This window comes from Humulus lupulus, chromosome 4 (genome assembly GCF_963169125.1).
Source record: "Humulus lupulus chromosome 4, drHumLupu1.1, whole genome shotgun sequence".
NCBI classification, from domain to species: domain Eukaryota; kingdom Viridiplantae; phylum Streptophyta; class Magnoliopsida; order Rosales; family Cannabaceae; genus Humulus; species Humulus lupulus.
The window spans coordinates 160,620,251-160,633,445 of NC_084796.1; positions in this window are offsets into that span (position 1 = coordinate 160,620,251).

Here is a 13,195-nt window from a genome sequence, read left to right on the forward strand (position 1 = left end):
ACTAGAGAAATAAAAAAATAAGAATGTCTAACAAAGTAAACATAAGAACGATAAATGAATTGAAAATCAAAGATTGACACTGCTTAGTAAAACATGCATAACTTCCGAATTCCAAATGCAACGATTCAAAATGATATAGAAAGCTAAGAAAAAAATTTACAACTTCAATTTCTAGGAGTTTGTCCAGAATATAAAATAATGATGATTGAAATTCGTCTTGAAGTTCCACGTTGGCCACAAAATCATCAATTAAGCTTATTCCTACACACTTTATAGAATACATCAAATCCATATAAAAACTTAAAGTAAGCACACAAAGTTAAGATAAAAGAGACATAAATGAGTGCATAAAATAGGCAGTCATCACCAACCCTTGAGCGTCTGGGTCTAATGGAAGAACAGACGAAACGACTCATGTTAAAAAAAAAACCTTGACGTCTATGATTCTAACGAGGTGCTCGAACCTTTTTCTCCTCACATTGCAGTAGCTCCATATCTTGTTGGGTTCAAAATGGAAAATTTGACCACTTATGATGGAACCACTAATCAGTCGAACCATATTGGGAACTTCAACACTTTGTTAGTCCTTGGCTGGAGTGGTGGCGAATGCAACAACTACGACTCATCTCACTGCCCATAACAACTAGGCAGGTAATAATAACAGAAAGGGAAATAGTGAAGGTGCTAAACAAGTTCCAAAAAGAATAAGCTTGGAGAGAAGTATAACGCTATATTCACCGCGTACACCGACCTGAAAAACGCACGAGAACACATTTACTTGGCCAATTTTGCCCGCCTTCCTTGGAAGAAACCAGAGCCCATGAGAAATCAGCGACCAAAGAGAAATCTGACAATGTTATGTTGTTATCACAATGACATCATCCACAACACTGAAGATTTCTGTCAATTAACAGATGAGATAACAAAACTCATCCGAGCTAGAATAATGGCATAGTATGCTCAAAATCGGGTAGCTCCTAACTCGCCAGCTGTGTAGAGCCCACAACCACCTCAGGGACATCAAACTAATCCGCCACCAGATCTCCCAACTCCGGAAAATAAAATCATCCTTTCTCTCGTCGAATGAAGAGATATAGCAACCATTGCAGGCAAACCCTATTTTTTGGGCACAAGCAATGAGGCTCAGAAAAGATACATCCAAGAGCTAAAAACTCATGAGGGCGCAATATTCACCCCAGAATAGCGACTATCAAAGCAACAATGAATGGATAAACAATCTATCATTTTCACGAAAGAGGACACTAGCCACATCCAATTCTCTCATGATGATTCGCTTGTAATAACCATTCAACTTGCCAACCAGAGGGTTAGAAGAATCTTGATCAATAATGGGAGCTCAGTAAACGTGCTATTTAGGTCCACTCCAGAAAAGATGGGGTTGTCCGTAGCTGATCTGATGGTGACCTCCACAAATCTTTACGGGTTCTTAGGAGAAGGAATGGCATCTATTGGGATAATACATCTCGTTATAACTATGGGAGATAAAGTACGAGTTGTTGCTGAGATGCTTGATTCGTATTAATAGACTGTCCAGCTGCTTATAACGCAATTTTGGGAAGACCTATGTTAATGACATTTGAAGCCAGAAATTCTATTAGCCACTTGGCCATGAAGTTCCCCTTGCCCTCGGTGATATGTATTGTAAGGGGGGACCAACTTGCTGCTAGGGAATGCTATATCATTTCCATGAAGGGAAAATCACAACTCGTGCAGAAAGCCATGGTGGTAAATGAAGAAAATGAGGAGCCTCAGGCAATGATAGCTGTTAAAGAGGTGGAAGAACCTCAGGTGGAACACAGATCCGATCCTTATACCTCAGAAATCCCGTCTTCCAAATGGAATAATTCTTATCTACTCCAGCAAGGGCATCCCCTCTAATCTCCTGCAACCGTGTATCACCCATCTGGCCCTCTTTTATCCTCTCCAATAGGGTAGACTACAGAGTAGTATTGGCCAACTGGCCCACTACTAATTCTATCCTCGCTCTGGTCATATCTTCTGCCAATTCCTTTGATATCTGTTTCGAGCTAAACAACTGTCCCGGACCCCTCTGGCTCAAAGCATGTCCCCCTACATTGGCTTTCCCTGGGTGATAAAGGATGTCATAGTCATAATCCCTTACCAACTCTAGCTAACGCCTTTATCTCATATTTAGGTCCTTCTGGGTTAAGAAATACTATAAACTTTTGTGATCAGTGTAGATCTCATACTTCTCTCCATACAAATAAGGTCGTCACACTTTCAGTGCAAATACCATCGCTGCTAGCTCCAAATCATAGGTAGGATACCGTTGCTCATATTCCTTCAATTGTCACAATGCGTAGGCAATAACCTTCCCACTCTGCATTAACATACATCCTAACCCCATTATCTATGCGTCACAGTACACCACAAATTTTTCCATATCTGAAGGAAGACTCAGAACTGCAGCAGTAATTAATCTTCGCTTTAGTTCCTGGAAACTACTCTCACATTTGTCTGACCATGCGAACTTCAGATTCTTCCGCATCAACTCAGTAAATGGTGTGGAAATCTTCAAAAACCCTTCCACAAACTGCCTGTAATATCCCGATAACCCAAGGAAACTCTTAACCCTTGAGGTGTTCCTTGGCCTCGGCCAATCCCTAACTGCCACTACCTTGGAATGTCACCTCCGTTAGCCAGAACTCACACTTCCTAAATTAAGCATACAACTGATGCTCCCTTAACCTCTGCAATACCAATTAGAGATGCTAGCTCATGATATGCCTCTGAATGAGAGTAAATCAGGATGTCGTCAATGAAGACAATCACGAACTGTTATAAGTAATCCTTGAACACCATGTTCATCAGATCCGTAAATACTGCTGGGGCACTGGTCAATCCAAATGACATGACCAACAACTTATATTGCCCATACCTCGTGCGGAAGGCCGTCTTCGGAATATCCTCGTCCTTGATCCTCAACTGGTGATAACTAGATCGAAGATCAATCTACGAGAATACTGTCTTACCCTGTAACTGATCGAATAAGTCGTCTATCCTAGGTTGTGGATACTTGTTCTTGATAGTAAACTTGTTCAACTCCCTGTAGTCTATGCACATTCTTAGAGTCCCATCATTCTTCTTCATAAACAAAAATGGAGCACCCCATGGCGATAAGCTAGGAATGATAAATCCCAGATCTAATAGCTCCTATAAATGAACTTTCAACTCTTTCAACTCTCCTGGAGCCATTCTGTATGGTGCCCTCGATTACGAATTCAATCTCCCAGTGCGGTGACAGTCCTGGTAAGTCCTCAGGGAACACATCCAAGAACTCACATACCAGTCTAATCTCCCCTGTTCCCACTGGAATGACCCTAGTGGTATCCACCACACTGGCTAGAAAACCTATACAACCTCCTTGTAATAGGTCTCTAGCCCTCAACACTGATATCATGGGAATGCGGGGTCCATGCATAGTACCAAAAAAATGAAGGGGACCTCATCCTCAGACTCAAATGTCATCATCTTCTTATTACAGTCTATAGTCGCCCCATACCTGACTAACCAATCCATCCCCAAAATAATGTCGAAGTCATCCATATCCAACTCAATCAAATATACTGATAGTTCCCTACTGTCCAACATCACTAGTAGTGCTCTAATCCATCTCCTATAAACTACTAGTTCCCCTATAGGCAGTATTGTCCCAAACCACATCGTATAATACTCACTAGGCCTACACGATCTATCAATCACTTTGCTATAAACAAATGAATGTCTAGCACCAGAGTCAATCAATAAAGTATATGAAGTGTTAGTGCTAGAAAGCTGACTTGTCACAACCGAGGGACTAGCCACGGCCTCTGCCTGAGTCAAGGCAAACACTCGAGCTGGAATCAAGCTTTCTGCCTTCCTTGATTCTTCTTTCTTCAAAGTCGGGCAATCTTTCTTGAGGTGCCCAATCACCCTGCACAAGTAACAATCTTTCGCCCGACATTCTCCCCAGATGGCGCTTTCTGCATCTAGCACATTCTAGGTAGCTTCTCTATGTCTCACTGCTGCCCTGGACACCCCGGCCCCTCCTATAAGGACAAGCAGTGGTCGAGGTGTCAGGGGTCTTCCTCTTTTGATCACTGGGGCCTTCGCCCCTACTAGATCCTATAAGTGGAGGCACTGCCCTCCGAACATCCCATCCTACAGTGCTCTCCCTCCTTATCTAGTTCTTTGCCTCCTCAGCAAAGTGCTTGGCTTTTTAGTAGGTCAAGCCAGAGTATCAGAAACCAGTGAGGCTATTATAGCCTTTGGGTATCCCAGAGTTGAAGTGGGAGGACATCACAATGGATTTCGTGGTGGAGTTGCCTAGAATAGTGGGCCAGTATGATTTAGTCTGGGTCATTATGGACCGATATACGAAGTCATCTCGCTTTTTACCAGTGAGGATGAATAATACAGTTGATCGTTATGTAGATATTGATGTGAGATAGATAGTTCGCCTTCATGGGATTTTGAGGTCTATCCTATTGGATAGGGACTCTGTCCTTTACTTCCAAGTTTTGGGGAAAGTTACAGAAGGCGATAAGTACACAGCTAAAGTTTAGAGCAACTTATCATCCTCAGACTGATGATAAATCATAGAGGATTATCCAGATATTGGAGGACATGCTGAGAGCATGTATATTAGACCTTGAAGGGTCCTGGAATGAATATTTGCCTTTAATAGAATTTTCCTATGATGATAGCTACCAGTTGACTATTGGAGGGGCATCTTATGAGATGTTGTATGGTAGAAATTGTAGATCACCCATTCACTGGAATGAGATGGGTGAGAGGAAATATTTGGGTCCTGAGGTAGTTCAGATGACCACTGAGGCCATTGAAAAGATTAGAGCTTGGATGCTCGCTTCTAAAAGTTGACAGGAAAGTTATGTTAATCCGAAATGCAAGAACGTTGAGTTCCAAGTGGGAGACTATGTATTTCTTAGAGTTTTACCATGAAAATGGGTGAAGAAATTTGGGAAAAAGGGGCATGTTGAGCCCTAGATTTATAGAACCATTTGAGATCCTAGAAAAGATCGGTTAGGAGGCCTATAGATTGGCCTTATCTTCGGCACTGTCAGTCGTACATGATGTATTTCATATTTTGACATATTGAGGAAATATGTATTAGACGTGACTCATATGGGGTTACGAGGATCTAGAGCTTCAGGCAGATTTCTCTTATGAGGAGCATCCAGTCCAGATACTAGATAGAAAGAGCAAGGTTCTGAGGAACAAAAGCTATACATTTGGTTGATATATTATAGAGTAAAAGCAAGGTCGAGGGAGCGACCTGGGAACTGGAATTAGATATGCAGGATCAGTATCCCGAGATGTTCAGGTATAATTTCGAGGACGAAATTCCTGTAAGGAAGGGATGGTTGTAACATCCCAAATTACCTAATAAGGCTTTGGGCCTTGATTAGGGGGCTAGGATGGAAAATTATGGAAATTTAGTGACTGTGTTATATATATGTGTATCATTATGATTATGCGAGTTATATTATAATATGACTTGATATGCATGTTTAAGTGTATTAAATATGCATGTGGGCCCGTTTCTGATTAAACAATATTCGTGATTTGGCACGTTATGGGTATATTTGGCATATATGTGATATATGTGTGAGACCACATCATTGTGTTGATATATTTGGGTTACTCGTCATGAGGCAATCCTAGGGAGCAAGCTAGTGGGGAAGTGACAATGGGACCAATACTTGGCTCAGTGAGAGTCAAGGGGTATTTTGGGTATTTAGTACATTACTGGGATTAGGTAATGGGGAAATTAATTGGTAATTATTTGAGGATGTTAGAAATAATGGGAATTATGAAACATTAATTATGATTAACGGGATAAGTGGCAAATGACAAGTTTACCCTTGAGGGGTTGTGAGAGATGAATTTGTGTTAGTTTTTATAGATCAAATTAGAGATTATACGCAGTGGAACAACAATCAAAATTGTTAATTTAACACCACAAGATTTCTAGATATACTTCTTCACATACATATATATATTGAATCAAAGAGATGAATAGAAAATTACCTCAAGTCCTTCCTTGCTGCTATCTTTTTGTACGGCAAAAATACTTGAGATCTCACACTAGGATCTCCCAAAATGTTCTCAACACTCAAAGAACAAGTGTGGGCTCACTATACAAAACAATAGGCAAAATCTACTTATAAGATGTTCTCAACACATGAGATTTAATAATGTTTGGACCTATGTTTGTGAAAAACAGTGACCTATGCTTGTATCACTGTTCTATTTTTCTCAGGGAGATTTCACGATATATTTTCTATCACTGAAAAGTATCGCTCTAAAAAACTGATCTCCTATATTTAATATATCCAATATATTAAAAATAAAATATTACTTATTCAAAACAATTTAAAAATAACTAATCAGTTATCAAATTTTGTTTAAGTAATAATATTTTAATCATATTACAATATCTCATTATTTATTTAATATTTAAATAACTAAAATTGTTGAACAAAGAATCTTCTAGAAGCTTCTTGTGCTTGTAGCACAGTGACTGTGCACTGTGCTACACGAGTACCACATGCCAAGGAAGGCATGTGATTTTTTCCAATTTTATTATTATTTAAATACCAAAAATCCAAAAATAAATTAATTCAAAATTAATAATATTTTTGTTGAATCAAATAATTAATTAATTCTCAATTAATTAATTATACAATAATTATGTTTAGTACATAGAAAAATATTTTACTTATCAAATAAGTCATTTTGCCCATTTTTGTATTTATCTTTGTCAGTGTTTGTTTGAGCCATTTTGGGGACCATGGACCTATAACATTAAGCTCCAATAAATTGAAACTAAATAATTAAACTCTTTAACCATAATAGTTAATTTATTAATTATGATATTTCTCCACTATAAATTCATAATTGAACCCTTTATGTTATAGATATACTTTTACAGAAATCTTATTTTAATAATCTAAATATAACAATAATAGACCATTATATTTATTTATTCATTAAAATAATAAATGTCTTTTACATGCTTTTAGGACATACTCCTAACAATCTCCCACTTGTACTTAAAGCAAGTAAGGCATTTCTCTCAATCCCATATTACGTACATGACCCTCGAATTTCTTTGCAGGAAGCGTCTTCGTAAACGGGTCTTCCAGGTTGTGTTTTGATGCGATTTTCAGAATGGACCCATCTTCTCTATGTACGATTTCTTTGAATAAGTGGTATTTGCACTCTATATTCTTTCCCCTCTTTTGGCTTCTTGGTTCTTTAGAATTAGCCATTGCTCCACTGTTGTCACGGTAAAGAACCAGTGATTTCTCCACTTCTGGAACCACTTCCAAATTCATGTAGAACTTTTCAGCCAAACTGCTTCACAAGCTGCTATGTATTCAGCTTCCATGGTTGAATCAGCTATACTGGATTGCTTAAATCTTCTCCAGACAACTGCTCCACCACCAAGAGTGAATACTGACCCAGAAGTAGACTTTCTACTATCTTTGTCTGATTGAAAATCTGAGTCAGTGTAACCAGTGGGGTTCAAGTCTCCACCTGAATATACAAGCATATAGTCTCTAGTATTTCTAAGATACTTGAGAATATTCTTCACTGCAATCCAATGACTCAATCCAGGATTGGATTGATAACGGCTGACTATCCCAACTGCATAACAAATGTCAGGTCTTGTACACTACTTAGCGTACATCGGACTGCCCATTACTGAGGCATAGGGACACTGTCTCATGTCTTCCTCTTCCTGAAGTGTTTTGGGACACTGCTCCTTGGAAAGGAATACTCCAGAACGGGTTGGCATATCACCCTTTTTGAAGTTTTGCATATTAAAGCGTTTTAGCAACTTATCAATATAAGTTGCTTGAGACTCTGCCAAAGTTTTTGTTCTGTCTATCTCTAAGAATCTTAATTCCTAGAACATACTTGGATTCTCCCAAATCTTAAATTTGGAATTGTTCAGCTAACCAGTTCCTTACCCTTTACAATGATGTTACGTCATATCCAATAGTAATATATCATTTACGTAAAGAACGAGGAATACTACTATACCATCTTTGATTTGTTTATAGATACAAGATTCGTCAACATTTTGTTCAAAAACCAAATGTTTTACTTATGTCATCAAATCTAAGAATCCAAGATCTAGAAGCTTGTTTGAGTCCATGAATGGACCTAAAAAGCTCGCAAACCTTTTTCTCTTGACCTTTTTAATTTTATCCCTTCTGGTTGAGACATGTCAATGGTTTCGTCAAGGTAGCCATTCAGAAAAGCTGTTTTGACATCCATTTGTCAGATCTCGTAATCCATGCACGCAACTATGGACAAGAGTATATGAATGGATTTTAGCATGGCTACAGGAGAAAATGTTTCTTCATAGTCAACCCCTTCTTTCTGTGTGTAACCTTTGGCTACAAGCCTTGCTTCGAAAGTATCTACTTTCCCATCCGCTACTCTTTTCTTCTTAAATATCCACTTGCAACCAATGGGTTTGATATTCTTAGGTGGATCTTCGAGAACCCAGACAGAATTGGAATACATCGATTCCATTTCTTGGTTCATGGCTTCTTGCCATTTTTTTCTTGTTAGAATCATTCATTGCATCTTTAAATGTCAATTGATCGTCTTTGTTTGTGTCAGACACAAGCATTTGAAATTCGTATTCATAGCGTGTGGGTTGCTTACTGATGGACCCAAAACGGGTATGTTTTAAAAATTTATACTCGCAAGCGCACGAATCGTATATGAAATATAGTGTTCGTGTAAGCATGAGATCAAACCCAAAGGAGTTGTCTAAAATAAAAAAGAAAACTATTTTCAACCAAAATTAATAAATTCTGACCTAACTCCAAAGATTGATGAGATATAATTTCATGAACATAAAATAAAAGATTTAAAATAAAGCTATTTAAGAGAATAAAAGTAAATCAATTATGATTTGAAAATAAGTTATAAAAGAAAGATTATTAAGATACTAGAATCCACAAAATGTAAATTCAATAATATTTATAAGTATATTGATTCCCAAGTTTTAGTGATAGTTAATATAAGTTAAACTATCATTTTCCAAATAGATTTATAGCTTTAAGCACACATTACTTCTAAAAAGATAGGATTTTTCTTCACTTTTCAAAAAAGTATAATTTCAAAGTATTTAATGTGAATCAACCGAATGAAACAACAAAAAATCAAATAACATTATTTATAAGGCAAAACATAATATTTTTGTTCTAAGCATTGGATGTGTACAATTTAATGACACGTCTTACACAAAGAATATTATGTTTTGCAAAATGAAGAACAAAGTGCATATGATCTAACAATCCAAAATATGGGATATTGAAGATGAAAGACATATATGAAGAAGAAAAATCTATAAACTTTGTTGCATTACAAGGGAAATCAACATATAACATAAATATTATCTAGTTACAAGTTGCTTCATCATGATCTTAATAATCTTATGAAAAAGATTAGAAGCACATAACTAGAATAGAAATTACAAAATAAATGAAATGCATACTTGAAAATGCTCTTGAAAGACCCAAAATGGAAGAGAGAATGGTAGAGATGAAATGGTAGAAAGAAGATGGTAACCCAAAAATTAAGCACCCAAAAATGGCCTTGAAATTGCATATTTATAGCCAAAATGAGAGCATTAAAATAATCAACTTAAATTAATTAAATAAAGTAAATATGGCATGTAGAGGTAAATTATAGGGTGTAATGATGATGTTGTGGCGAAATATGTGAGAAAATTTGGTAAAAAGGTGGCATTTTAGACAAAGGGGACAAAGGTACATTGTTGGGCTCAAAATGGGGAAGAGGGAAGCTTGTGGCTGCTGGTGGCAGGTGGTTATTTGGGCTCGGGCCTGGGGTGATTCGGAGGCCCAATTGGGCTGGTTGGTGAGCTAAGAGGTATGATGCAAGGAGGAGCTAATGAGTTTTGGGCCTGGGCCCGTGAAGGTGCTGGGAAAAACTGAATGAAGGCCCGTGTATGGCTGGATACGGCTGGTGGGTGCAGTGTGGGCTTCGGTTGGAGAGGGGAAGGCTGGAGCTGGGCCTTGACGCGGGCCTAGGAGGTCTTTGACTAGGCTACTTCAAACGAGCTGGAGCTTGGGCCTAGGAAAGAGGTGCTTGAGCTGGGCTAGAGTGGCACACGGGCTGGCTAGGTGCGGGCCTGGTGCGTGTTGGGCCTGGGAAAAGGCTTCAGCAAGGCATTTGGAAAAATGCTATTTTTTCCTTTCTTTTCCTTGAAAATGCCACATTTTCCTTCATTTTTCTTTCTTTTCAAGAGTAAAAATGCAACAAATTCTCTACAAAATAAACATAAATTAAATTAAAACTAAATATTTTCTATAATAAAATATACAACAAAAGTTTCATGAAAATATTAATTAAAACTTAATTTACTTAAACATTTAAGGTCAAAATTGCATCTTTTTACTCATAACTTAACAATATTAATTTTAAATAATTAAACTACAACATATTATAATAAAATATCTATAAAAACATATAAAAATCTAAAAAATTACAATAATACTAATAAATTAAAAATTACTAAAAAAACTTAATAAGTTACTTAAAATCTCAAAGACTAAGCAACAATTAGCATAAAAAATATGGTAAAATAACTCTATTTTGTAGAGTTATCACTTACTAACCCTCCCACTACGATGAGGTTCTACACTATTCTGACTGGAACTAGCAGTTTCCTCTTGCCGTTTCTCATCAGTTTTGCTGGTGACTTTGCAACTTCATTCGAGACCATCTCCTCCAGTACAACCTTACTGCGAGGTTTGTGGTTATTAACATAGTCATATTCAAGAAAAGTTGCATTTGTCAATACAAATTTTTTATCTTCTTTTGGACTATAGAAAAATCCACCTCTAGTCTCTTTGGAATATCCCACAAACATGCACACTTTCAAAGTGTGATTCCAACTTCCTAGTCTTTCCTTTAAGCACGTGTGTAGGAAACCCCAAAATTCGAAAATGGTGTAAACTAGGTTTACAACCATTCCATAATTCTATGGGTGTCTTTTGGATAGAATTAGATGGAACATCATTCAATATGTATAGAACACATTGAATCACATAGCCCCAGAATGACAGTGGTAATGATGAGAAACTCATCATTGATCTAACCATATCTAATAACGTTCTATTCCGTCTTTCTGAAACACCATCTTGTTGTGGTGTTCCAGGTGCTGTGAGTTGGGATTTAATGCCATGCTCACGTAGATGGTCCTCGAATTCAAATTCCAAGTACTCTCCTCCTCGATCAGATCGAAGTGCTTTTAGTGATTTACCTCATTGCTTTTCAACTTCTACTTGAAATTCTTTGAACTTTCCAAAAGTTTTAGATTTTCATTGCATCAAGTATAGGTAATCATATCTTGAATAATTGTCAATGAAAGTGATGAAATATTCATAGCATCCTCTTGCTTGTACATTAAGTGGACCACAAACATCCGTATGTACTAGCTGAAGTGGTTCTGTGGCTCTTAAACCTTTAGTAGAGAAAGGTCTCTTGGTCATTTTGCCTTCTAGACAGGATTCACAAACAGGGAGAGATCCAATAGATAGTTCTCTTAAAGGACCATCCTTTACAAGCCTATTTATTCTGTCTAGACCAATATGGCCCAATCTCAAATGCTACAGATATGTTTCACTATCGGAATCAGTTTAATAGATCTATGATTAGTTGTTTTAAATAATTCAGAATTATAAAAATTTGTCATTCATTATAAGTATGTAAACATTTTTTAACCCAAAGCACTTGCATAACAAGTAAATAGATAATTTCTTTAAATAATAACTACTTTATTAATAAAGAAATAAATGTTATGCAAAAATAGAAATAAGTTTCTAAACATTAATAATCAAAATTACTAATAATAAATTAAATTTCTAGACTGTAGTTTTCTTTGTTTAGAGAAATCTAAAATTTCTAAGACAAAATAAAGAAATTTAAATTGTTCAAATAACAATAAAATTACAAAATAAAACTACTCTTCAACTTCTCCATCTCTTTACTTGCTATTCAAATCCTCATCAGTCTCTTCCTTCTTTTCAGGGTTCTGATTCTGTAAAAGGAAAAACAAAAGAAAAATAGATTAATGGCATATATTTTTGAATCTACTATCCAAAAAATTGAATCTGATATTCATAGTATTTGAATATATTATTCAAAGTTGAAAAATATATGTAAATCTTAGTTACCTTTCTCATTTGATATAAACGATGACACTCAGCAAAGACTTCCTTTGTCATTGCTCGCCACATCTCATGTGCTGAGTCATAGTGTATATATTTTTCCTTTGTTTCATCAGGCATGGTTGAAAGCATGCAATAACGTGCCAAGCGATCGGATTTCATCCAATTTGCATATATTTTCTTCTGCTTCATAGCTAGTATCCAACGGTGGTTCTGTTGGAGGTTTTTCACAGACGGTTGACATAATCTTTTTATAAGAAAAATTGGTCAACATGCCTCGAAACCAATGTTGCATATTTTCGGGTTCAAAAACCAAGAATTTGAGAAAAGCATCGGTGTGTAATTCACCCAAAGACATTTTTGCTGGGAATAAATAAATAAATAAAAATATTATTATATTTAGAAAAATAAATATCAATGTTTCAGAAATTAAACGTGAAGCATGTGCACAATTAAAACACATAAAATAAAGTTTAATTTCCACGATAAAACTTTCTAACAATTAAAGTGCCGCCTTAGGGTCGGTCAAATTAATCTTAGAGAATTTATAAGACGTTCTTATCTTTATTGTTTAAAACTTAAAGTAACTCATTATTTTCTCTTTTAAACATTAAAGTACAACTTAGTTTGGTCAAGTTATGATTATCCACTGCAAAAGCTTAATCATAACTTTGTGCGTGTAACCCATTATTTCAGAGTTCATAACTTAACTTAGGACATGCCGCCTTAAGGTCAGTCAAACCTAAAATACATCATTAGTTCCTATCGTTGTAAGAAATATAACCTTGCTATTGTCATGTCTAGACACCATCCTTATGGGGACGAAAACAAAGCCGTCGCGGGGCACTATTCATATCTCACAGTGTTATATTAATAATGGAGACCATAGGTTATGTTGAGTTATCAACTCTCTCCCACTCACTATTTTGAAA